At 50.5% G+C, this 25,666-nt stretch overlaps 1 pseudogene; it reads right to left on the bottom strand.

Annotated features, from left to right (window-relative positions):
- LOC144600308 (uncharacterized) overlaps positions 1-22,601 on the bottom strand; it is a 55,615-nt pseudogene extending 33,014 nt beyond the window's left edge.
- Positions 22,602-25,666: the final 3,065 nt, after the last annotated feature.

Here is a 25,666-nt window from a genome sequence, read left to right as displayed (position 1 = left end):
GCATCTAGCGAGATGATTGCTAAATCTTCGTTTAATAGTCTCTTTGAAAGATGTTAAATCCATGAAAAATGGGAAGACTCCTGGCCCTGACGGCTTAAATAATGAATTTTATAAAAAATTTAGTGATTTGATCTCTCCACGTTTGCAAACTGTATATAGTCACGCCTTTAAACACCAGGAGTCTTCCCATTTTTCATGGATTTAACGTCTTTCATAGTTATTTCTGCGCCCAGTGAATTTCTGTCACTCACATTCAAACCAGGAAGGTTACATTCCTGCAAAAAGTTTTGCATCTGCGCAGAGCTATCTGTTATTTTTGATGAATATAATGACTGATAAAATTGCAAAAATCTCTGATTAATATCCTTGGGTAGTTTAAGCAAATCTCCGTTTTCTGATCTAATTTTATGAATTGTAGAATCATCTTCTAATTTACGGAGTTGACGTGCTAGCAATTTCTGTGGTTTATCTCCAAATTCAAAATGTTTTTGTTTAGTATATTGAAAAAGCCTTAAAATATGAGCTGAGAGTATATAATTTAACTTATATTTGAGAGCTGCAATTTTATTATGTATTTCAATAGAGGGAGCGATGGCATTTGTTATGTCTAACTGTTTTATCTGACTTTCTAGGTCATGTTGTTCAACCCGCTTCTTCTTGTTTTGAGACGCTTGAAAGGCAATAATACATCCTCTCACAAACGCTTTAAATGTTTCCCAAAGCAGGAACGCAGGTGTTTCAGGGAGGTCATTTGCGTAAAAAAAAGTTTCAAATTGCGATTTAAGATAGTCATAACATGCTGTGTCATTTAAAATTTGAGGATTAAATCTCCAATTGGTCTGTTTCCCCGTTACTCCTTGGAGTTTTACCCTAAATGTTAAAGGGGCATGATCGGATATAATAATATTATGATATTTTGATTTATACGTATAAGGAATAAGTTTGGAGTCCACCAAATAGTCAATTCTTGAGTAAGTTTTATGCACTGGTGAATAAAATGAATACTCTCGGCCTGAAGGGTTTTCAATTCTCCAAACATCTTTTATATTTGCACTATTTATATAAGAGTTTAATAATTCACACGACTTGGATTTTGTTTTCCTTTGAGTTGACGATCTATCCAAATAAGGATCTAATGTACAATTTAAATCTCCTCCAATTATCAAGTTATATTGTCCAAATTCTGGAATGGTATTAAAAAAAATTTTTTTAAATAACGGATTATCAAAATTTGGTGCATAGACATTCACCAATATCAATTTTGTAGAATATAGTTCTCCCACTAATATAACATATCTACCTTCAGTGTCGACTATAGAGGAAGTATGTATAAATGGTATACCCTTACGAATTAAAATGGCAACACCTCTTGATTTAAAGGGAAATGATGAGTGAAATAATTTATCAATCCATTTGCCGTTCAATCTATTATGTGCTACATTTTTGAGATGAGTTTCCTGAAGGAACATTATATCAGCATCAATAGATTTTAAATGTGAAAGTACTTTACCTCTTTTAATTGGTTCATTAATACCTTTGACATTCCAACTACAAAATGTAATACCTTTACCCCCTGTTTTCCTAGTAGTATCTTGCATCTTAACCGATAAAGAGTCTATAATAAAGCAAATGGCCTGGCACCCGAACTACAACATTTTTCTTGAATGAAGGGTGGATGATCTTTTGTACTATGTAGAATGTCTCCCGGAAATATCTCCCAAAGGTATATAAATTCTGAAAAATGACATAATAATAAAAATTGAATCTAAAAAAAAATCAATATATAAAAGGTTAAAAGAGTGCAGGAAAAAAGAAGAAACAACTAAAACTACAACTACAATTAGTGCAGTTAGTGATAGCCACCCTAAGGTGGCAAAAAATCTAAGGACTTCCGTGGGATGTAAAAATAAAATAATACTAGCTCTGTTTTTTAACGAAGTTGTTGTTTTTTGTTTTTTTTTATAAAAGAGAGTTGAACTGGGCAGGCCCGAAACTAATTAGTCTATAATAAATCGATTTTTCTGTCTAAGGTATATTAATTAAGTGTTCGAAGTAAAGTTTACATAAATCAAATATTACTTGTACTTCTTATTAGTAATGATTAATAAAAATATATATGTTTTTTGATTAATAGTAATTAGTTACGGTTAATATTCGTATAGTATATACACTAAGCTTAAATCTTTAGGTTTTAATATTTTAAAGTCCAATCAGTTGTCTGCCAATTAATAAAGCCGTGAAGTCATATTCAACCCTTCAGTGACCTTTCGATCTCCCGAGCGAATTCCAGTGCTTTATTGTGGTCAGTAAAAAAGGATTCTGTTTGATTGTAGGTAACTTGAAGTTTTGCTGGATACAACATACCAAATCTGAGCGCTGGGATCTTCCTAAGAATAGATCTTGACTCATTGAACAGTGTGCTCTTTTCTTGACCACTTCAGCAGGGTAATCTCTGAAGATGCGAATCTCATCGCCTTGAAATGATAAAGTTCTGTTACTAACAATTCTCGACAGCATATCTTCTAAAATGTGAGCATAATGCACCTTCAGTATCAAATGCCTTGGAGGGGCGTTAGCACCTGGCCGTGCTCTCAGTGCTCTGTGGGCTCGATCCAGCAAGGGCTTTGAGTCCATTTTCAAAACTTCTTGTAACAGCTCAGCAGTAAAGTCACGAAGGTTTTTAGCTTTCTCTTTACCTTCTTTAACTCCAAGAATTCTTAAATTTTGTCGTTTAGAATGACCCTCTAGGTCACTACATTTTTCAGTTAATTTCATCAATAAATCAGATAAACGCTGAGTCTCCGTCAATACTGCTTTTGTTGTTTCAGCACTCGTCTCGGCTAAAGTTTCCAACTCACATATAGCCTCATCATGTTGTTGTATTGACTCAGTGATGTGGTTCACCTTACTGGAAAAATCGGAGTCCAACGTTTGTAGCTTGGAGGTTACTTCCTCCATGTGTTCATTCATGATTTCACATATTTCAGCCTTTGATGTAGCCAACTGATCCTTAATAATAGTTAGTATTTCCCCCTTCATTCCTTTAAGCGATACTAATTCAACTTTCATCTCTTGGAGTTCAACCGTCATATTTGTTACTTGAGACTTCATACCTGAAAGCTCCTCACCAACAACGCTACGAAATTCTTCCAAACCAATTTTTTTTGGCTGTGGATTCCGGGTTCGTTTGGAAGTTTCTTCCTGAGTCAATGCTGAAGTTTGGGCTGAAGCAGAGGCTTCCATCTGTCCTGGTTCTTCTTCTTCCAACAGTCTTGTTCTAACCGTTCCTTTTTTAACGGTTTTTAATGGGGGGTGCGACTTGTCGACATTTACTATTAAAAGTCGCGATCTGATGACGTCACCCACCCTTCGTTGAGAATTGCCGGTAAGTTGCAACGGGCCCATCCCGTTCCTCTCTTCTTAAATCAAAATGTTCACGGAGCTAGTTGGCGTGCGACTTACTCAGTCCATAGCGCCACCGGAAGAATTTTATGTTTCTATAAGATCCCCCCTCAGTCTTCTAAATTCCAGCGAGTACAAGCCCAGTCTATCCAGTCTTTCCTCATATGAAAGTCCCGCCATCCCCGGGATCAATCTGGTGAACCTTCTCTGTACTCCCTCTAAGGCAAGAACGTCTTTCCTCAGGTTAGGAGACCAAAACTGCACACAATACTCCAAGTGCGGTCTCACCAAGGCCCTGTACAACTGCAGCAGAACCTCCCTGCTCCTAAACTCAAATCCTCTTGCTATGAATGCCAACATACCATTCGCTTTCTTCACTGCCTGCTGCACCTGCATGCTTGCTTTCAATGAGTGGTGCACCATGACACCCAGGTCACGTTGCATCTCCCCTTCTCCCAATCGGTCACCATTCAGGTAATACTCTGCTTTCCTGTTCTTGCTGCCAAAGTGGATAACCTCACATTTATCCACATTCTATTGCATCTGCCATGCATTTGCCCACTCGCCTAATCTATCCAAGTCACTCTGCAGCCTCCTAGCATCCTCCTCGCAGCTAACACTGCCACCCAGCTTCGTGTCGTCCGCAAACTTAGAGATGTTGCATTCAATTCCCTCGTCCAAATCATTAATATACACTGTAAATAACTGGGGTCCCAGCACTGAGCCTTGCGGTACCCCACTAGTCACTGCCTGCCATTCCGAAAAGGACCCGTTTATTCCTACTCTTTGCTTCCTGTCCGCCAACCAATTTTCTATCCACCTCAACACTGAACCCTCAATACCGTGTGCTTTAAGTTTGTACACCAATCTCCTATGTGGGACCTTGTCGAAGGCCTTCTGAAAGTCCAGATATAACACATCGACTGGTTCTCCCTTATCCACTCTACTAGTTACATCCTCGAAAAATTCTATAAGATTCGTCAGACATGATTTGCCTTTGGTAAATCCATGCTGACTTTGTCCGATGATTTCACCACTTTCCAAATGTGGTGCTGTCACATCTTTAATAACTGACTCTAGCATTTTCCCCACTACCGATGTTAGGCTAGGTTGCTACTGGTTCTTTCTGTAGCAGAGGTGTATGTAAGGCTGCAAAGTATATCCCTCAATCAATACACGTCATTTGGCCCAACTGGTCCGTGCCGACACAATGCCCCATCCAGGCTAGTCCCACATGTTTGCAATTGGCCCACAGCTTTATAAACCTGTCCTATCATGCGACTGTCCAATGTCCGTTAGATGCTGTGATGGTTCCTGCTTCAATGACTTCCTCTGGTAGCTGGTTCCACATGCCCGCCACCCTCTGAGTAAAAAAGTTGCCCCTCAGGTTCCAATGAAATCTTTCCTCCCTCACTTTAACCCTAAGCCCTCTTGTTTTTGATTCCACTACCGCGGGTAAGAGACTGTGCATTCACCATCAATTTCCCTCATGATTTTAAACGCGTCGTTCAGATCACCCCTCATCCTCCTGCGCTCCAAGGAATAAAGTCTCAGCCTGCCCAACCTCTCCCTAGAGCTCGTTTTCGAGTCCTGGAAACATTCCCATAAATCTTCTCAGCTCTTTCCAGCTTAATTCGGTTCAGTTCAGTTTAGTTTATTATCATGTGGACAGAGGTACAGTGAAAAGTTTTTGTTGTGTCCTATCCAGTCAGCGGAATTACAATTGGGCCATTTACACTGTACAGATACGCGATAAGGGAATAACGTTTAGTGCAAGGTAATGCTGGTAAAGTCTGATCAAAGATAGTCAGAGGGCCCTGGGAGAGGTAGATAGTAGTTCAGGACTGCTCTCTAGTTGTGTTGGGATACAAACCCTGTGACAGGAACTTGCTGTGAATCTCCCAGTGATTCTCAGGAACAAGTTGCCTCTGCAGAATAAAGAAATTAGACTTTAAAATAAACCTACGAATATACCTCTCACCTTCGCTCTCCCCATCCCCCACCCTGGTTGTTTAATCAGCTGCATAGTTCACATTGTTTCCTTCAGTTCACACCTTTCCCAGCACATGGGACCCGCCCTGCCTGACCTCATTTGTTACCAACCCTGATGTCCTGGTAGGACAATAACTGCAGATGTTGGTACAAATCGAAGGTATCACAAAATGCTGGAACAACTCAGCAGGTCAGGCAGCATCTAGAAGAGAGGGAATGGGTGACGTTTCGGGTCGAAACCCTTCTTCAGACTGATGTCAGGGGAGTAGGACAAAAAAAGGATATAGGTGGAGACAGGAAGACAGAGGGAGAACTTGGGAGGGGGAGGGGAAGAGAGGGACAGAGGAACTATCTAAAGAAGTCAATGTTCATACCGCTGGGCTGTAAGCTGCCCAAGCGAAATATGAGGTGCTGTTCGTCCAATTTTCGGGTGGGCCTCACTATGGCACTGGAGGAGGCCCATGACAGAAAGGTCAGGCTGGGTGTGGGAGGGGAAGTTGAAGTGCTCAGCCACCGGGAGATCAGGTTGGTTAAGGCGGACTGAGCGAAGGTGTTGAGCGAAACGATGCAAAGACGTTGACATCTAGAGCAGCGGATACAATAGATGAGGTTGGAGGAGGTGCAGGTGAACCTCTGTCTCACCTGGAAAGACTGCCCTTGGATGGAGTCAAGGGGGGGGGGTGGTAAAGGGACAGGTGTTGCATCTCCTGCGGTTGCAGGGGAAAGTGCCTGGGGAGGGGGTGGTTTGAGTAGGAATGGACGAGTGGACCAGGGAGTTACGGAGGGAACGGTCCCTGCGGAACACAGAAAGGGGAGGAGATGGGAAGATGTGGCCAGTGGTGGGGTCCCGTTGTAGGTGACGGAAATGTTGGAGGATGATTTGTTGGATACACTGGCTGATGGGGTGGAAGGTGAGGACAAGAGGGATTCTGTCCTTGTTACGAATGGGGGGAGGGGGAGCAAGAGCAGAGCTGTGGGATATTGAAGAGGCCCTAGTGAGAGCCTCATCTATAATGGAGGAGGGGAAGCCCCGTTTCCTGAAGAATAAGATATCTCTGATGCCCTAGTGTGAAATGGGCGTAGATGAGGCGTAGACGGAGGAATTGGGAGTAGGGGATAGACTTTTTGCAGGAGTCAGGGTGGGAAGAAGTGTAGTCCAGATAGCTGTGCGAGTCAGTGGGTTTGTAGTAAATGTCAGTCACTAGTCTGTCTCCTGTGATGGAGATGGTGAGGTCCAGAAACGGTAGGGAGATGTCGGAGATGGTCCAGTATATTTAAGAGCAGGATGGAAATTGTTGAGGAAATGTATGAAGACAGTGAGTTCTGCATGGGTACAAGAGGTAGCACCAATACAGTTGTCAATGTAGCGGAGGTAGAGTTCGGGGATGGGGCTGGTGTACGCCCCGAACAGGGATTGTTCGACGTACCCGACAAAGAGGCAGGCGTAGCTAGGGCCCATGCGAGTGTTCTTAGCTACGCCTCTGGTTTGGAAGAAGTGGGAGGAGTCAAAGGAGAAGTTGTTAAGGGTAAGAACCAGCTCTGCCAGGCGGAGGAGAGTGTTGGTAGATGGGGATTGGCTGGTTCTACGGTCAAGGAAGAAACGGAGGGCTTTGAGACCATCCTTGTGGGGGATGGAAGTGTAGAGTGACTGGACATCCATGGTGAAGATGAGGGAGTGGGGGCCTGGGAACCGGAAGTTATCGAGGAGATGGAGAGCGTGTGAGGTGTCTTGGACGTAGGTGGAGAGGGATTTGACGGGGGGGGGGGGGGGGGATAGGATGGAGTCGAGGTAGGTGGAAATAAGTTCGGTGGGACATGAACAGACAGAGACAATGGGTCTGCCGGGACATTGTTTGTCCCGTTCTGTTTATGGATTTTAGGGAGAAGGTAAAATCGGGCCGTGCAGGGCTGGGGAACCATAACGTTGGAGGCATTAGAGGGCAGATCGCCGTGGGGGGGGGGGGGGGGGGGGTGGTGAAGTTTGTGTGAGTGTGAAATGTGTGTCTGTGTCTGGGGTCACCGGCAATGGACTGAATACATCACGGGGGGGGGGGGGGGGGGGGGGGGCGACCAATTTGGACACGATTCTAACTGCGATGTTGCCGCATAAACTACGACCTCGGAGTGAAAACGAAACTGCAACCGCGAAAACAAATGTTTCCGAGAAAGGTGTTTAGTTTACACGCAAGCAAGGTTTAGCAAGATAAAAACTAACACACTCTCTCTTACACACTCACACACACTCACACACACTCTCTCTCTCTCGCTCACACACACACACACACACACCTGCTGCCCTGGTTGATCAAACCCAGTGAACACGATTCCAAGCCGCCCTTTTGCCAACTCTCATTTCAATTCATCCCGTTGATGAAAACCAAGTGCACTGGGGACGTGAAATAAAAATAACATCAAACGCTGAAAACGTTCAGCAGCCCAGGCAGCCAATGGATCCTGGAGCTGAAACACTCAACTCAGATTTGATAACTTAGAGATAGACACAAAAAGCTGGAGTAACTCAGCGGGACAGGCAGCATCTCTGGAGGGAGATAACTCAGAAACGGATGACAGATTCTCTCCGCGGCTGCTGCCTGTCTCACTGAGTGTTTGAACAGTTTCCAGTGCCGCTGCTCCGGTTCTAGTCCTTACCTACTTCGGTTCAGGAGGAGACTCCGTCAGTGAACGTCCGCCGGCTACTCCAGTCCGCTGTGGTCGCCGCTCCAGTCCGCTGTCAATACTTGTTTCTCTGTCCCTCTCTCCCCCTCCCCCTGCCCAGTTTACCCACTGTCTTCCTGTCTCCACCCATATCCTTTCTTGGTCCCGCCCCCCCCCCCCCCCCGACATCAGTCTAAAGAAGGGTCTCGACCCGAAACGTCACCCATTCCTTCTCTCCAGAGATGCTGCCTGACCCGCTGAGTTACTGCAGCATTCTGTGATACCTTCGTGTCAAGTACTTGGATGGATTGCTGCACCTTATCAATAAGGCTCAAGATGTGTGTGCGCCGAGTGACTTTACACTTTACCCGCCGGCGCGACTCAGCCCCTCAGACCCGGGGCAGTGTGGAAACAGAGACCGCTAGGCGACAATTATACCGACAATGAGAAACCCCACGCAGGTCACAGGGAGAATCTGTCCAGACACCACCCGTAGTCGGGATCGAACCCGGGTCTCTGGCGCTACAGGCGCTGTAAGGCTGTAACTCTGCCGCTGAGCACATTATATAAACAAGCCCAGTCTGGGGTCACCGGCAATGGACTGAATACATCACGGGGGGGAAACAAGACAGACACAAAATACTGGAGTAACTCAGCGGGACAGGGAGCATCTCTGGATAGAAGCAATGGGTGACGTTTCGGGTCAAGACCCTTCAGAATGAAGTCAGGGGAGAGGGAGTCCACATAGATTCAAACCTCCGCTTCAAAACCAACATTGGCTATCCTCCAGTCCACAAGAACTGACCCAAAGTCGGGAGAACATTGGGGCCACCTCCTTGAGTACTCTGGGATGCAGACCATCAGGCCCTGGGGATTTATCTGCCTTCAGTCCCAACAGTTTACCTAACACCAGTTCCTGACTAACGTGTTGTTATCTGGGAGAAGGGAACAACAAAGAAAACAGAGATAAAATGTAGTCGGAGACACAAACAGCAGAACTGGGAAAGGGAAGGGATGGCGAGAGAGGGAGAGAGAGCAAGGGTTACTTGAAGTTAGAGGTCAATGTTCGTACCACTGGGGGGTGCAAGCTGCCCAAGTGAAATATGAGGTGCAGTTCCTCCAATTTGCGCTGGGTCTCCCTCTGGTAATGGAGGAGGCCCAGGATAGAAAGGTCAGTGTGGGATTGCGAGGGGGAATTAAAGCGTTTAGCAACCGGCAGATCAGGTAGGTTTAGGCTGACTGAGCGGAGGTGTTCTGCGAAACAATCGCCGGGCCTTTGCTTGGTGTCGCCGATATATAGGAGTCCACACCTGGAACAGCAGATACAGGAGATGAGGTTGGAGAAGGAGCAAGTGAACCTCTGCCTCACATGAAGGGGCTGTCAGGGTCCTTGGATGGAGTCGAGGGAGCAGGTAAAGGGACAGGTGTTGCATCTCCTGCGGTTGCAGGAGAAATACCTGGGGAGGGGGTGGTTTGGGTGGGAAGGGGCAGTTGACCAGGGAGTTGCGGAGGGAACGGTCTCTGCAGAAAGTAGTGGGGATGGGGAGATGTGGTGAGTAGTGGGATCCCGTTGGAGGTGGTGAAAATGCTGGAGGATTATGTGCTGGATGCGACGGCTGATGGGGTGGAAGGTGAAGACAAGGGGGACTCTGTCCCTGTTGTGACTGGGGGAGGGGGAGCAAGGGCAGAGCTGCAGGGTACCGAGGAAACACCAGTGAGGTGTGATGTGTGTGCGTGTGTGTGCGTGTGTGTGTGTGTGTGTGTGTGTGCGTGTGTGTGTGTGTGTGCGTGCGTGTGTGTGTGTGTGTGTGTGTGTGCGTGCGTGTGTGTATGTGTGTATGCGTGTGTGTGAGTTTGGGGTCAAGGGCATTGGACTGAATACATCACGGGGGTGGGGGGCAATTTGGACAGATTTGTAACCACGATATTGTCGTCTTTTGTTCCACATAAACTGCGACCTCGGAGCGGAAACGAAACTGCAGCCGAGAAAACAAATGCTTTCCGAGAAAGGAAGGGTGTTACCCGGAAACCGTGTACCCACAAACAAGATTTGGCGAGACAAAATCAAAGAACTGCAGATGCAAGTTTATACCAAAGCTAGACAGACAATGCTGGAGTAACTCAACGGGTCAGGCAGCATCTGTGGAGAACATGGATAGGTGACGTTTAACAAAGTGCTGGAGTAACTCAGCGGGTCAGGCAGCATCTGTGGGGCAGAAGGATCGGTGACGTTTCAGTAGGTGAGAACGTTCTTCAGAGTGAAAGTACGGGGTGGGAGGGGGGGGGGGGGGGTGGGGAGAGTGAAGAGTTGGAGGCGAGGAAAGCCCAGGACTAAACAGGGCTGGCAGCAAATGACCTCAGGCAGGACGGTGCCTGGCCAATGTGGGCCCATTGCTGGCCAGTGTGGGCCCATTGCTGGCCAATGTGGGCCCATTGCTGGCCAGTGGGGGCCCCTTGCTGGCCAGTGAGGGCCCCTTTGCTGGCCAGTGTGGGCCCCTTTGCTGGCCAGTGTGGGCCCATTGCTGGCCAGTGAGGGCCCCTTTGCTGGCCAGTGTGGGCCCATTGCTGGCCAGTGTGGCCCCATTGCTGGCCAGTGGGGACCCATTGCTGGCCAGTGAGGGTTTACTGTCTGGAGGGATACAATGGGGTGAACTGTGGATCTGGTTAAATGACGAGGGTGGAGGAAGACGGGAGTTTTAGTAGAAGTTAATGTTAAAGTCTGAAGCAGTCTGGAGAAGGGTCTCAACCTGAAACGTCACCCATTCCTTCTCCCCAGAGTTGCTGCCTGTCCCACTGAGTTACTGCAGCATTTTGTGTAGGAAAATAACTGCAGATGCTGGTACAAATCGAGGGTATCACAAAATGCTGGAGTAACTCAGCGGGTCAGGCAGCATCTCGGAGAGAGGGAGTGGGGGGGGGGGGTTGGTGAGGGGGTGGGGTTGGGGGGGGGGGACCAATTTGGACCCTTCTAACTGCGATGTTGCCGCATAGGGTTGCTATTGAGGGCGTGCAGCGTAGGTTCACTAGGTTAATTCCCGGAATGGCGGGACTGTCTTATGTTGAAAGGCTGGAGCAATTAGGCTTGTATACATTGGAATTTAGAAGGACGAGGGGGGATCTTATTGAAACATATAAGATAATTAGGGGATTGGACACATTAGAGGCAGGAAACATGTTCCCAATGTTGGGGGAGTCCAGAACAAGGGGCCACAGTTTAAGAATAAGGGGTTGGCCATTTAGAACGGAGATGAGGAAGAACTTTTTCAGTCAGAGAGTGGTGAAGGTGTGGAATTCTCTGCCTCAGAAGGCAGTGGAGGCCAGTTCGTTGGATGCTTTCAAGAGAGAGCTGGATAGAGCTCTTAAGGATAGCGGAGTGAGGGGTATGGGGAGAAGGCAGGAACGGGTTACTGATTGAGAGTGATCAACCATGATCGCATTGAATGGCGGTGCTGGCTCGAAGGGCTGAATGGCCTACTCCTGCACCTATTGTCTATTGTCTATTGTCTAAACTGCGACCTCGGAGTGAAAACGAAACTGCAACCGCGAAAACAAATATTTCCGAGAAAGGTGTTTAGTTTACACGCAAGCAAGGTTTAGCAAGATACAAAACTAACATACACTCACACACACGCACACACTTATCCACACTCTCTCACACACACCCGAACACTCTCTCTCACACACAACTGCTGCCCTGGTCGATCAAACCCAGTGAACACGATTCCAAGCCGCACTTTTGCCAACTCTCACTTCAATTCATCCCGTTAATGAAAACCAAGTGCACTGGAGACGTGAAATAAAAATGACATCAAACGCTGGTTTCCGAGAAAGGAAGCCTGTTACCCGGAAACCGTGTACCCACAAGCAAGATTTGGCGAGACAAAATCAAAGAACTGCAGATGCAAGTTTATACCAAAGATAGACAGACAATGCTGGAGTAACTCAGCGGGTCAGGCAGCATCTGTGGGGCAGAGGGATGGGTGACGTTTTGGTGGGTGAGAACGTTCTTCAGGGTGAAAGTACGGGGCGGGAGTGGGGGGGGGGGGGGGGGGGAGAGTGAAGAGTTGGAGGTGAGGAAAGCCCAGGACTAAACAGGGCTGGCAGCAAAATGACCTCAGGCAGGACGGTGCCTGGCCAGTGTGGGCCCATTGCTGGCCAGTGTGGGCCCGTTGCTGGCCAGTGTGGGTCCGTTGCTGGCCAGTGTGGGCCCGTTGCTGGCCAGTGTGGGCCCGTTGCTGGCCAGTGGGGGGGCGTTGCTGGCCAGTGGGGGCCCATTGCTGGCCAGTGAGGGCTTGCTCTCTGGAGGGATACAATGGGGTGAACTGTGGATCTGGTTAAATGACGAGGATGGAGGAAGACGGGAGTTTTAGTAGAAGTTAATGTTAAAGTCTGAAGCAGTCTGGAGAAGGGTCTCAACCTGAAACGTCCCCCATTCCTTCTCCCCAGATTTGCTGCCTGTCCCACTGAGTTACTGCAGCAATTTGTGTTTGAAAATAACTGCAGATGCTGGTACAAATCGAGGGTATCACAAAATGCTGGAGTAACTCAGCGGGTCAGTCTGCATCTAGGAGAGAGGGAGTGGGTGAATTTTCGGGTCGAGACCCTTCGTCAGACTGAAATTCAGTCTGAAATGCAGCATTTTGTGTCTATGTAAGCTGTGCAAGTTGCCAGCCTTCGTTTTAGACAGTGGCTTCAGACAGACATCTGATCCAGGGCCCGCGGGGACCCACCTGGAGGGCCGGCGAGCAGACCGGCCGCGGGAGGGAGGGAGGGAGGGCACTGTCTGGACGGGGGAGTGGGCCATTGGACTTGAGCTATGTTCATCCACAGGAGTGTTTCTGAGTTTCCTGTTCCCTGCCGCTTTAATTCACAACCCCCCTCCCGCCTTAACCGTTCCACCTGTGTCCTCCTGCACTGTTACGGTGATCTCAGGAAACAACGCCTCACCTTTGGTTGGGCACCTTGCAACCTTCTGGGGTCAGAGTGGAATTCTCCAACGTTAGGTAACTTTCGTTCTGTTTGTATCAGGACTGGGCATCTTTGTAAAGCAGCATCTGCAGTTCCTTCTTACATCTTTTTCAGGCGACTCCTTTGCATTCATTTGTAAAGTCTAACCCACCAGAAATGTCCCACTCAACCAGATAGATAACGACACCACCCAGATGTTGACATCATTATAAACCTTCTGTGCATTCCTACACTGCACAGATACATGAACTATCAGAGAATAATTCGGCCAGAAGAGAAAAAAGGTCAAGAATTCCACGACTTTATTGGTTTTAAGTTGATAAATACATATTTTACAAATGTACACTCGAGTTTGCAGATCAGAGGTTTGGCGATAAGGATCGATTTATGATAAGCTTCAGGTGAGACAAATTTTGACATGACTTTCAACTCGACACAAATGATGCTTGCAACGAGAGAAATGAATCGGAATGCAACGTGACAGCTTTGAAACGAAGCTTCCTCCCAGCGCAGGTTTCAGCTCTGCACAACGCTGCAACTCCCCATCAACCGCTCCAGCAGCAACAACGTCTCGGCCTTGCAAAGCTCATCTTGGAGCATCACCAGGGCTGCATCCGGCCCTAAACGCCCACACACACACACCATGTTTCCTCACGATACATCCGATCGCACATCTGGTCTCGCAGCGCCAGAGACGCGTGTTTGATCCGAGCCTCGGGTGCTGTCTGTGCGGTGTTTGCACGTTCTCCCTGACACAGCGTGGGTACCCTCCAGCTTCCTCTGGTTTCTCCGAAAGACATGCGAGTTTGTAGGGGGAAAATGCAAATGCTGGTTAAAATCGAAGGTAGACACAAAATGCTGGAGTAACTCAACGGGTCAGGCAGCATCTGTGGAGAACATGGATAGGTGACGTTTCACAGAGTGCAAGAATAACTCAGCGGGTCAGGCAGCATCTTTGGAGAACATGGATAGGTGACGTTTCACAGAGTGCTGGAGTAACTCAGCGGGTCAGGCAGCATATCTGGAGAAAAGGAATGGGTGACGTTTCGGGTCGAAGTTTGTAGTTTAATTGGCCTCTGCAAATTGCCCTCAACGTGCAGGGAGTGGATGTGAATGTGGGATAACATAGAACTAGTGCGAGGTGATCGATGGGCGGTGTGGACCTGGTGGGCCGAAAGGCCTGTTTCCATGCTGCATCTCTAATCTAAGCAGCACTAAACTGATCACCACTTCTCCTTGCTCAAGGATCCTAAATACTTTATTGCCAAGATGCTCGTGTCAAAGTGTAGGTACTGTTATAACATAGGAAACACTGAACCCTATTTATACACAGTCCGCTCCCTCTGAAACAGTGACGTGGTACACCCAGACTGCCTGCTCAGTGACACAAGATAGGTGGAACCTTGAGCAAAACACTAAGCGCTGGAAGAACTCGGCGGGGAAGGCAGCATCTGTGGAAGCTAAACTAGGGAAATGGACAGGACAAAATGAAGTTTCAGGTCAGGACACTCCAGCCTGCTCGGAACACTAAATTATTGCCCGCAACATGTTATTAAAGGGGAGAGTTATTGCTTTTATCCTGTATCTGTACATTGTGGATGGCTCAATTGTAATCATGTGCAGTCTTTCCGCTGACTGGATACCACGCAACAACAAAGCTTCTCACTCTACCTCGGTATAAGTGACGGGAAACAAAACTGAGCGCAGTTGAAATGTTTTGACCCATCAACAGCAACAGTATTACACATCATGTCAAAGAGTCATAGATTCATACAGTGGTCCATATCCCTCCAAACTTGTACAATCCATGTACCTGTCTAACTGTTTCTTAAACGTTGGGATAGTCCCAGCCTCAACTACCTCCTCTGGCAGCTTGTCCCGTACACCCACCACCCTCTGTGTGAAAAGGAGATGTGGAGGAAGGATCCACAGATGCAGGTTACACACCTTGCACCCATCACTTCACTGGTCTCAGTCTGTTCAGGTCACCTGTGAAACAGCCAGCGTGGTGGTGAGCGGGTGTATTACACTGCCACGCCACTCCGCCCAGTGGAACCTCACCTCACTATCACCTCACTCTTCCTCCTTTCATTCCCAAGGAGCTTGCATCCCTGGTCCCTGCCGATGGTCACATTGTGCAAACCAGAGCACCCTTATAGACAATAGGTGCAGGAGGAGGCCATTCGGCCCCTCGAGCCAGCACCGCCATTCAATGTGATCATGGCTGATCATTCTCAATCAGTACCCCGTTCCTGCCTTCTCCCCATACCCCCTGACTCCGCTGTCCTTAAGAGCTCTTTCTAGCTCTCTCTTGAAAGCATTCAGAGAATTGGCCTCCACTGCCTTCTGAGGCAGAGAATTCCACAGATTTACAACTCTCTGACTGAAAATGTTTTTCCTCGTCTCTGTTCTAACCCCCCAATTTAGCTTCTTTTACCATCAGCACTTGCCGCTCAATCAACCAGCGAAATGATCAAAGCTGCAATAATAATTTTCGGTTACATGAGAAACAAAGTTTTCATATAATAACAGAATGCATAATAATACCAAAACAACCGCAGTTACAGCTTAGTTTCGGTTAGTTTAGACAGAGAGACAGCACGGAAACAGGCCCTTTGCCCCACCGAGCACGGCGGACCAGTGATCATCCCGCACACTAGCACTATCCTGCACACTAGGGTCAATTTACACTTCTGACAGAAGCCAATTAACCCACACACCTGTATGTCTTTGGAGTGTGGGAGGAAACCGTCGCACCCGGAGAAACCCCACAAACGAACATGCAGCACCGGTAGTCAGGACCGAACCCGTGTGTCTGGCGCTGTGAGGCAGCAGCTCTCCCGCTGCCCCACTGAGCCGTCCACATTACAGTGCGATGTATTTCAGGCAGGTCATTCTCATCAGTTCTAAACATCCGCCACATCTCTTTGTCTGGAACTGTAGATGATGGACATGGTCCCAGACCCTCGCAGAGAGTTGGTCTTCTGGCAGATGCATCTCCGCTTCTATCCCTTGGTGAAGATTACTGGGAATAAGACGAGTGACAGGTTCTCAGACGCGTTTCCACCTCCCACACACTGGAAGCTTCCCGCCCTGGAGAGAAACGTCCCTCCCGGTCCAGACATTATCTAATGAAGTCGCCGACTTCCCAGTTCACATTGATGCCAAAGTAAATGCATTGGATAGTTTTGCAGCTGAATGAGAAGGCTGGCTTATTTTTGCTTGTCAGGAGGTTCTGAGGTACACAAACGGGCTGGTAGGATCATAGACAGACACAAAAAGCTGCAGTAACTCAGCGGGCCAGGCAGCATCTGTGGAGAACATGCAATAGGCGACATTTCGGGTCGGGGCCCTTCTTCGGACTGAGAGTCAGGGGAGTGGGAAACGAGAGATACGAAATGCTACAGAGAACAAATGAATGAAATATATGCAAGAGGACAAATCAAAGCAGGCAGCGATGTTCAGTGACAGATGGAGCCCACAATGGTGCATTGTTGGCTATGGGGAAGATGATAGCGAGTTTTCAGACAGTGGTACTCAACAGGACGATAGTAAAACTAGTATGGCGACAAGGCTGTGATGGAGAAAGGGGATAGAAACATAGAAAATAGATGCAGGAGGAGGCCATTCGGCCCTTTGAGCCAGCACCGCCATTCATTGTGATCATGGCTGATAATCCACAATCAGTAACCCGTGCCTGCCTTTTCCCCATATCCCTTGATTCCACTAGCCCCTAGAGCTCTATCTAACTCTCTCTTAAATCCAACCAGTGATTTGACCTCCACTGCCCTCTGTGGCAGACAATTCCACAAATTCACAACTCTCTGGGTGAAAACGTTCCTTCTCACCTCAGTTTTAAGTGGCCTTCCCTTCATTCTAAGACCCTGGTTCTGGATTCCCACAACAATGGGAACATTTTTCCTACATCTAGCTTGTCCAGTACTTTTATAATTTTATTTGTTTCTGTAAGATCCCCGCTCATCATTCTAAACTCCAGTGAATACAAGCCTAGTCTTTTCAATCTTTCCTCACATGACAGTCCCGCCATCCCAGGGATCAATCTCGCGAACCTACGCTGCACTGCCTCAATTACAAGGATGTCCTTCCTCAAACTAACTGCAAGGGTTACTTGAAGTTAGAGAAATCATTATTCATTCCGCTGGGTTGTAAACTGTGAAATATGAGGTACAGTCCGTACCAACACCCTGACACGACCCTCCGGGGCAATGGTTGCCACCATAACATGCCCCGTTTGTGACGACTTCAGGCTCAGCACTTTACAGTTACGGGGCTTCTGAAGTGTTGGTAGCTGTGGCGTGTGAAACATGGGCGCCAACATGCACACAGCAAGATCCGATGCACAGCAAGCTGAACATGACCAGACCACAAACACAGTGTTGATGCTTGGACCAGGACACTGGGAATAATATCTCTGAACTTGTCCAAAATATGGTCGCAGATCCCTGATGGCCGCCTGTTCAACTGAGTGCCCCTCCCTCAGTCATGTACGACTGCCTCAGAAATTTCAAAATGGGTGAGAAATGTTTCCAAACATTATTACAGCAAACAGCAGGAATAAGGAACTGCAGATGCTGGTTTACAAAAAAAAGTCACAAAGTGCTGGAGGAACTGAGTTGACCAGGCAGCATCTCAGGAGAACATGAAGATAAGCACAAAATGTTGGGGTAACTCAGCGGGACAGGCAGCATCTCAGAAAGAAGGAATGGGTGACGTGTTGGATCGAGACCCTTGTTCAGTGATAGTCAAGGGAGAGGGAGACATAGAGATATGGAAGGGTGAGGTGTGAAAAGGAGAGATCAAAGGGGATGCTGCTGAAGGGAAATGTAGAGTGGATCATTGTTGGCTGAGGGGAAGGGGACAAGGAGGGATACAATCAGTACAATTCAATCCGGAGGACAGTGAAACCAGTCCGGAAACTGGAATGGGGGAGGGACGGAGAGAGAGGGGAAGCAAGGCCTACTTGACATTGGACAAATTAATATTCATCCCGCTGGGTTGTGAGCTGCCCAAGCGAAATATGAGATGCTGCTCCTCCATTTGTGTGTGGCCTCACTCTGATAGTGGAGGAGGTCTAGGACAGAAAGGTCAGTGTGGGAATGGGAGGGGGAGTTAATGTGGTTCGCAAACGGGAGACCACGTGGGCCTAGACGTACTAATGGATAGGTGCAAGCAAACAGCAATCAGTTAGAGTAGAATTAGCGCACAATGTGGCGTTAGCTTTCTTCATATATGAATCCCAGCACGACGTGACTGACGGGATGGATATTGGTGCAGAGCGGTTACTTGGCACGTTTGACAAAAGCGAGCACCTTCTCTGCGCTCCCCACTAGACGCACCAGCGCGTCACTCAGTATCACGTAGGTCATCAGAAATGATGACCCTGCTCCAAAAATGGAACCAATGCCTGGGATAAAATAAAGAGCGGCTTCCACGGCTGAAACAGTAACGAGGGCCGCCCCACCCAAACCATTACTGGTGCAGATATTTCTCCCAGCAGGAAAGAATCAGCTGCGGCTTTCAGCTGTCCCACGGATGTGCCTGTTCTCTCGGCCAGTCTGCGGAGAGAAGCATCATCCAGACACAGGCATTCACGGAAATAGATTATCCTCCAGTCAGGATCCCAATGTCACATGCGGCAGAGAGACCTGGGACTGGGACTGGGACCGCTCCCACTCCTCCCGAGATGATCGCCAACATCCAGATACGTGTCTTCAACACCTCACGTTTCTTCCGAATAACCTCCACACTGAGGTTGGGAAGGGCCAGGACAAGGACAGATTTCTTAATATTTGGTAAATCATCTGCAAGTGCTTCCATCAACCGAGGGAAATCATACATATCCTTCTTAAAACTGGATATCAGGAACACGATGGGATCAGGGATCCCGGCCTTTCCCAACCGGCTGACGCAGTCACTCCGGATCTTTTCCTGTTCTGCAACTTCATCAGATTCCCTCCCTTCCTCCCGCATTGCATTAAGGTCAACATCAATCTTAGAGCGAACAAAGTAGAACCTCTTCCCCAGCCGCTTAATCTCATTGGCAAGGTTTTGCATCATTCTCTGTGAATCGACCAGCTGTCACTATGATGAAGAGATCCTATGTTTCAAATTTCATTTTCTTCAGGTAGGAATCCACGGGGATTCGTGTAGATCCGACCCCCGGCAGGTCCCAGTAGCGGACATTGGGCAGATTGGGATGTGGGTATCCGGTTGGCTCCATTGTAGTTTCTGTGGTGCCAACCTCAGCCGCTCCCACATCTGTGCTACGAAGCCCTCTCCTGGCGTTGATGAAGGTGGATTTTCCTGCACCTGTCTCTCCCATAACGCCGATGTTCAGCTCGGTCTTGTCCAGTTCTTTCACCTTCTTCTCTTGGAGAGGTTGAATCTTCCCCACACCACCCGTTTCGAAGTCGGACTTCAGTTTGTTGAGCTCATCCTGTGTGAAGTCTGTGGGGGTCTCAGACTGAGCCGCCTGTTGACTGAAAGGAAACATGTTTGGTGATAGTTTCCAGTTGAAATGAAACCAACTGAACTGAAGCACCTTCTCTCCCTTTCCCTCTTCTCTTCCCGTTGCTCCACCTGGATACACACCATTTCTCCCACAATCCCACCCTTTCCCCCTTCCCCGTCACCTTCCACCTATATCCATTCCTCCGGCTTCCCATTTCACGCCTCTTCTCGTGGCATTCTGGCCGGCCGGTTTGCCACAGCTACTCAGGTAGTTTTAAACTAAATAGTGTGTGGGGGGGGGGGGGGGGGGGGGGGGGTGCTTCAAATGGGATAGAAAAGGATGGAGCTAAAGAGAAAGAGAGTATAGGAAAAATTCAGATAGGCCCCAGACTTAACGGGACAGAAAGCTCACGAAGGAATAGGAGAGAATGGGCAAGTGTAATAGGAATCGATGTGAAAGGTGAGATGAGCAAATGATTAAAAGTACTATATATCTGAATGCGCTAAGTATAAGAAGTAAAGTGGATGAGCTTGAGGCTCAGTTAGAGATTGGTAGGTACGACATTGTGGGGATTACAGAGACGTGGCTGCAGAAGGATCAGGACTGGGAACTGAATATTCAGGGTTATACGTCCTGTAGAAAGGACAGGCAGGTGGGCAGAGGAGGCGGGGTAGCTCTGTTGGTGAGGGATGGAATTCAGACCCTTGTAAGGGGTGACAATGGGACTGATGATGTAGAGTCACTGTGGATAGAGTTGAGGAATTGTAAAGGTAAGAAGACACTAATGGGAGCTATTTACAGACCCCCAAGCAGAAGCCTGGATATAGGTTGTAAGTTGCAGCAGGAGTTAAAATTGGCATGTAACAAAGGTAATGCCACTGTAGTTATGGGGGATTTCAATATGCCGGTAGACTGGGAAAATCAGATTAGTTCTAAACCCTAAGAAAGAGAGGTTTGTAGAGGGCCTCCGAGATGGATTCTTGGAACAGCTTGTACTGGAGCCTACCAGAGAGAAGGCAATTCTGGATTTAGTGTTGTCCAATGAACCAGATTCAATAAGGGAACTCAAGGTAAAGGAACTGCTTGGAGATAGTGACCATAATATGATTAGTTTTAATCTGCATTTTGAGAGGGAGAAGATTAAACCAGGAATGTCAGTGTTGCAGTTGAACAAAGGGGATTATGAAGGGCATGAGAGAGGAGCTGGCCAAGGTCGAATGGAAAAGGTTCCTAGCAGGAATGACGGTGGAACAGCAATGGCAGGAATTTCTGGGCACAATCCAGCAGATGCAGGATCATTTCATTCCAAAGAGGAAGAAAGATTCTAAGGGGAGTAAGAGGCAACTGACAAGGGAAGTTAGAGATGGAATAAAACTAAAAGAAAAGATTTATAAGTTAGCAAAGAGTAGCGGGAAGACCAGAGGACTGGGCAACTTTCAAAGGACAAAGGATAAGGGCAATATGGGCTGAAAATATGAAGTACGAGGGGAAGCTGGCCAAGAATATAAAGAAGGACAGTAAAAGCTTCTTTAGGTATGTTAAGAGAAAAAGATTAGTAAAGGCAAATGTGTGTCCCTTGAAGGCAGAAACGGGTGAATTTATTATGGGTGACAAGGAAGTGGCGGAAGAGTTGAACAGGTACTTTGGATCTGTCTTCACTTAGGAAGACACAAACAATCTCCCACATGTACTAGAGGACGGAGGATCTAGGGGGATAGAGGAAATGAAAGAAATTTGCATTAGGTGAGAAATAGTATTGGGTAGACTGATGGGACTGAAGGCTGATAAATCCCCAGAGCCTGATGGTCTGCATCCCAGGGTACTCAAGGAGGTGGCTCGAGAAATCGTGGATGCATTGGTGATCATTTTCCAATGTTCAATAGATTCAGGATCAGTTCCTATGGATTGGAGGGTAGCTATTGTTATCCCACTTTTCAAGAAAGGAGCGAGAGAGAAAACGGGTATAGACCAGTTAGCCTGACATCAGTGGTGGGGAAGATGCTGGAGTCAATGATTAAAGAGGTAATAACGGTGCATTTGGATAGCGGTAAAAGGATTGGTCCAAGTCAGCATGGATTTATGAAAGGGAAATCATGCTTGACTAATCTTCTGGAATTTTTTGAGGATGTGAAAAGTAAAATGGATGAAGGAGAGCCAGTGGATGTAGTGTATCTAGACTTTCAGAAAGCCTTTGATAAGGACCCACATGGGAGGTTGGTGAGCAAAATTAGAGCACGTGGTATTGGGGGTAGGGTGCTGACATGAATAGGGAATTGGTTGGCAGACAAGAAGCAAAGAGTAGGAATAAATGGGTCCTTTTCAGAATGGCAGGCAGTGGCGAGTGGAGTGCCGCAAGGCTCGGTGTTGGGGCCGCAACTATTTACATATATGTTAATGATTTGGATGATGGAATCAAAAGAAACACTAGCAAGTTTGCGGATGACACAAAGCTGGATGGCAGTGTGAACGGCGAAGAGGATGTTCGGAGGTTACAGGGTGACTTGGACATGTTGGGTGAGTGGGCAGATGCAGTATAATGTAGATAAATGTGAGGTTATCCACTTTGGCGGCAAAAACAAGGAGGCAGATTATTATCTCAATGGTGTCAGATTAGGTAAAGGGGAAGTGCAACGAGACCTGGGTGCAGTTGTACACCAGTCACTGAAAATAAGCGTGCAGGTACAGCAGGTGGTGAAGAAAGCAAATGGCATGTTGGCCTTCATAACAAGACGATTTGAGTATAGGAGCAAGGAGGAGCTTCTGCAGTTGTATAGGGCCCCGGTGAGACCACATATGGAGTATTGTGTGCAGTTTTGATCTCCTAATTTGAGGAAGGACGTCCTTGCTATTGAGGCAGTGCAGCGTAGGTTCACAATGTTAATCCCCGGGATAGAGGGACTGTCATATGAGGAAAGATTGGAAAGACTGGGCTTGTATTCACTGGAGTTTAGAAGGATGAGAGGGGATCTTATAGAGACGTATAAAATCATAAAATTAGACAAGCTAGATGCAGGAACCACTCCCCCACTCCCCTCCCAACCCATTCTCCCCCTCACTTCCTCATTCTCCCCCTCCCTTCCTCCACCCTCTGACTCCCACTCCCTCCTCCCATTCCACTGCTCCCCTCCCCCGCACCCTGACCCCCTCCCCCTAATCCCCTCAACATCAACGGGCCTCACGCTCCACAGCGAGGCCGGGTGGCGAACAGCGAGGTGAGGCCGGGCCAGTGACAAGGCGTTGCCGGGCGAACGGCGAGGCAAGTACAGCGGTGGGGGGCGAGTACAGTGGGGGGGGCGAGAACAGTGGGGGGGCGAGTACAGTGGGGGGGCGAATACAGTGGGGGGGCGAGTACGGCGGGGGGGTGAGTACAGCGGGGGGGCGAGAACAGTGGGGGGGCGAGTACAGTGGGGGGGCGAGTACAGTGGGGGGGCGAGTACGGCGGGGGGGTGAGTACAGTGGGGGGGTGAGTACAGCGGGGGGTGAGTACAGTGGGGGGGGGGCGAGTACAGTGGGGGGGGCGAGTACAGTGGGGGGGTGAGTACAGTGGGGGGCGAGTACAGCGGGGGGGGGGTGGTGAGTACAGTGGGGGGGTGAGTACAGTGGGGGGCGAGTACAGCGGGGGGGGGGGTGAGTACAGTGGGGGGGTGAGTACAGTGGGGGGCGAGTACAGTGGGGGGGCGAGTACAGTGGGGGGGCGAGTACAGTGGGAGGGTGAGTACAGCGGGGGGGGGGCGAGTACAGTGGGGGGGCGAGTACAGTGGGGGGGCGTGTACAGCGGGGGGGGGGAGTACAGTGGAGGGGGGCGAGTACAGCGGGGGGGAGAGTAGAGCGGGGGGGCGAGTACAGTGGGGGGGCGAGTACAGTGGGGGGGAGGGCGAGTACAGCGGGGGGGGGCGAGTACAGCGGGGGGGGGGCGAGTACAGCGGGGGGGGGCGAGTACAGCGGGGGGGGGCGAGTACAGCGGGGGGGGGGCGAGTACAGCGGGGGGGGGGCGAGTACAGCGGGGGGGGCAAGTACAGCGGGGGGGGTGAGTACAGCGGGGGGGGCGAGTACAGCGGGGGGGGGCGAGTACAGCGGGGGGGGGAGTAAAGCGGGGGGGGGAGTACAGCGGGGGGGGTGAGTACAGCGGGGGGGGGCGAGTACAGCGGGGGGGTGCGAGTACAGCGGGGGGGCGAGTACAGCGGGGGGGGGTGAGTACAGCGGGGGGTGGTGAGTACAGCGGGGGGGGTGAGTACAGCGGGGGGTGAGTACAGCGGGGGGGGGTGAGTACAGCGGGGGGGGCGAGTACAGCAGGGGGGGAGAGTACAGAGGTGGGGGGGGTGAGTACAGCGGGGGGGGTGAGTACAGCGGGGGGGGTGTGAGTACAGAGGTGGGGGGGGCGAGTACAGCGGGGGGGCGTGTACAGCGGGGGGGGGCGTGTACAGCGGGGGGCGAGTACAGCGGGGGGGGGGGCGTGTACAGCGGGGGGGGTAGTAAAGCGGGGGGGGGACTACAGCGGGGGGGGGCGTGTACAGCGGGGTGCGAGTACAGCGGGGGGGGCGAGTACAGCGGGGGGGGCGAGTACAGCGGGGGGATGAGTACATCGGGGGGGGAGGGGCGAGTACAGCGGGGGGGGGCGAGTACAGCGGGGGGGGGGCGAGTACAGCGGTGGGGGGGGCGAGTACAGCGGGGGGGTCGAGTACAGCGGGGGGGGCGAGTACAGCGGGGGGGGGGGGCGAGTACAGCGGGGGGGGGCGTGTACAGCGGGGGGGGGCGAGTACAGCGGGGGGGGGGCGAGTACAGCGGGGGAGGGGGGGCGAGTACAGGCGGGTGGGGGCGAGTACAGCGGGGGGGGCGAGTACAGCGGGGAGGGGGGGGCGAGTACAGCGGGGGGGGCGAGTACAGCAGGGGGGGCGTGTACAGCGGGGGGGGCGAGTACAGCGGGGGAGGGGGGGCGAGTACAGCGGGGGGGGGGCGAGTACAGCGGGGGAGGGGGGGCGTGTACAGCGGGGGGGGGCGAGTACAGCGGGGGGGGGGCGAGTACAGCGGGGGGGGGCGAGTACAGCGGGGGGGTGAGTTCAGCGGGGGGGGTGAGTACAGCGGGGGGGGGCGAGTACAGCGGGGGGGCGAGTACAGTGGTGGGGGTGTGAGTACAGAGGTGGGGGGCGTGTACAGCGGGGGGGGGCGAGTACAGCGGGGGGGGCGAGTACAGCGGGGGGGGCGTGTACAGCGGGGGGGGCGAGTACAGCGGGGGGGGCGAGTACAGCGGGGGGGCGAGTACAGCGGGGGGGCGAGTACAGTGGGGGGGGCGTGTTCAGCGGGGGGGCGAGTACAGCGGGGGGGGCGAGGACAGTGGGGGGGGCGAGTACAGTGGGGGGGCGTGTACAGCGGGGGGGGCGAGTACAGCGGGGGGGGCGAGGACAGTGGGGGGGGCGAGTACAGCGGTGGGGTTGAGTACAGAGGTGGAGTGAGTACAGCGGTGGGGTGAGTACAGCGGTGGGGTGAGTACATTGGGGGGGCGAGTACAGCGGGGGGGCGAGAACAGCGGGGGGGGGCAAGCACAGCGTGGGGGGTGAGTACAGAGGTGGGGGCTGAGTACAGCGTGGGGGGTGAGTACAGAGGTGGGGGGTGAGTACAGCGTGGGGGGTGAGTACAGAGGTGGGGGGTGAGTACAGAGGTGGGGGGCAAGCACAGCGTGGGGGGTGAGTACAGAGGGGGGGGGGGCAAGCACAGCGTGGGGGGTGAGTACAGCGGTGGGGGGTGAGTACAGCGGTGGGGGTGAGTACAGAGGGGGGGGCAAGCACAGCGTGGGGGGTGAGTACAGCGGTGGAGGGTGAGTACAGCGGTGGGGGTGAGTACAGAGGGGGGGGCAAGCACAGCGTGGGGGGTGAGTACAGCGGTGGGGGTGAGTACAGCGTGGGGGGTGAGTACAGCGTGGGGGGTGAGTACAGCGGTGGGGGTGAGTACAGCGTGGGGGTGAGTACAGCGGTGGGGGTGAGGTGAGAGGTGGGGTGCGTGTACAGCTGGGGGGTGAGTTCAAAGGTGGGGGGTATACAGCGGTGGGGGGTGTACAGCGGTGGAGGGTGTACAGCGGGGGGGGCGTGTACAGCGGTGGGGGGTGTACAGCGGGGGGGGGCGTGTACAGCGGCGGGGCGTGTACAGCGGGGTGGGGTGAGTACAGCGGTGGGGTAAGTACAG

This window comes from Rhinoraja longicauda, chromosome 15 (genome assembly GCF_053455715.1).
Source record: "Rhinoraja longicauda isolate Sanriku21f chromosome 15, sRhiLon1.1, whole genome shotgun sequence".
NCBI classification, from domain to species: Eukaryota; Metazoa; Chordata; class Chondrichthyes; order Rajiformes; family Arhynchobatidae; genus Rhinoraja; species Rhinoraja longicauda.
Note: the sequence above shows the minus strand (reverse complement) of the source record. Positions and strands in the feature narration are given on the sequence as shown.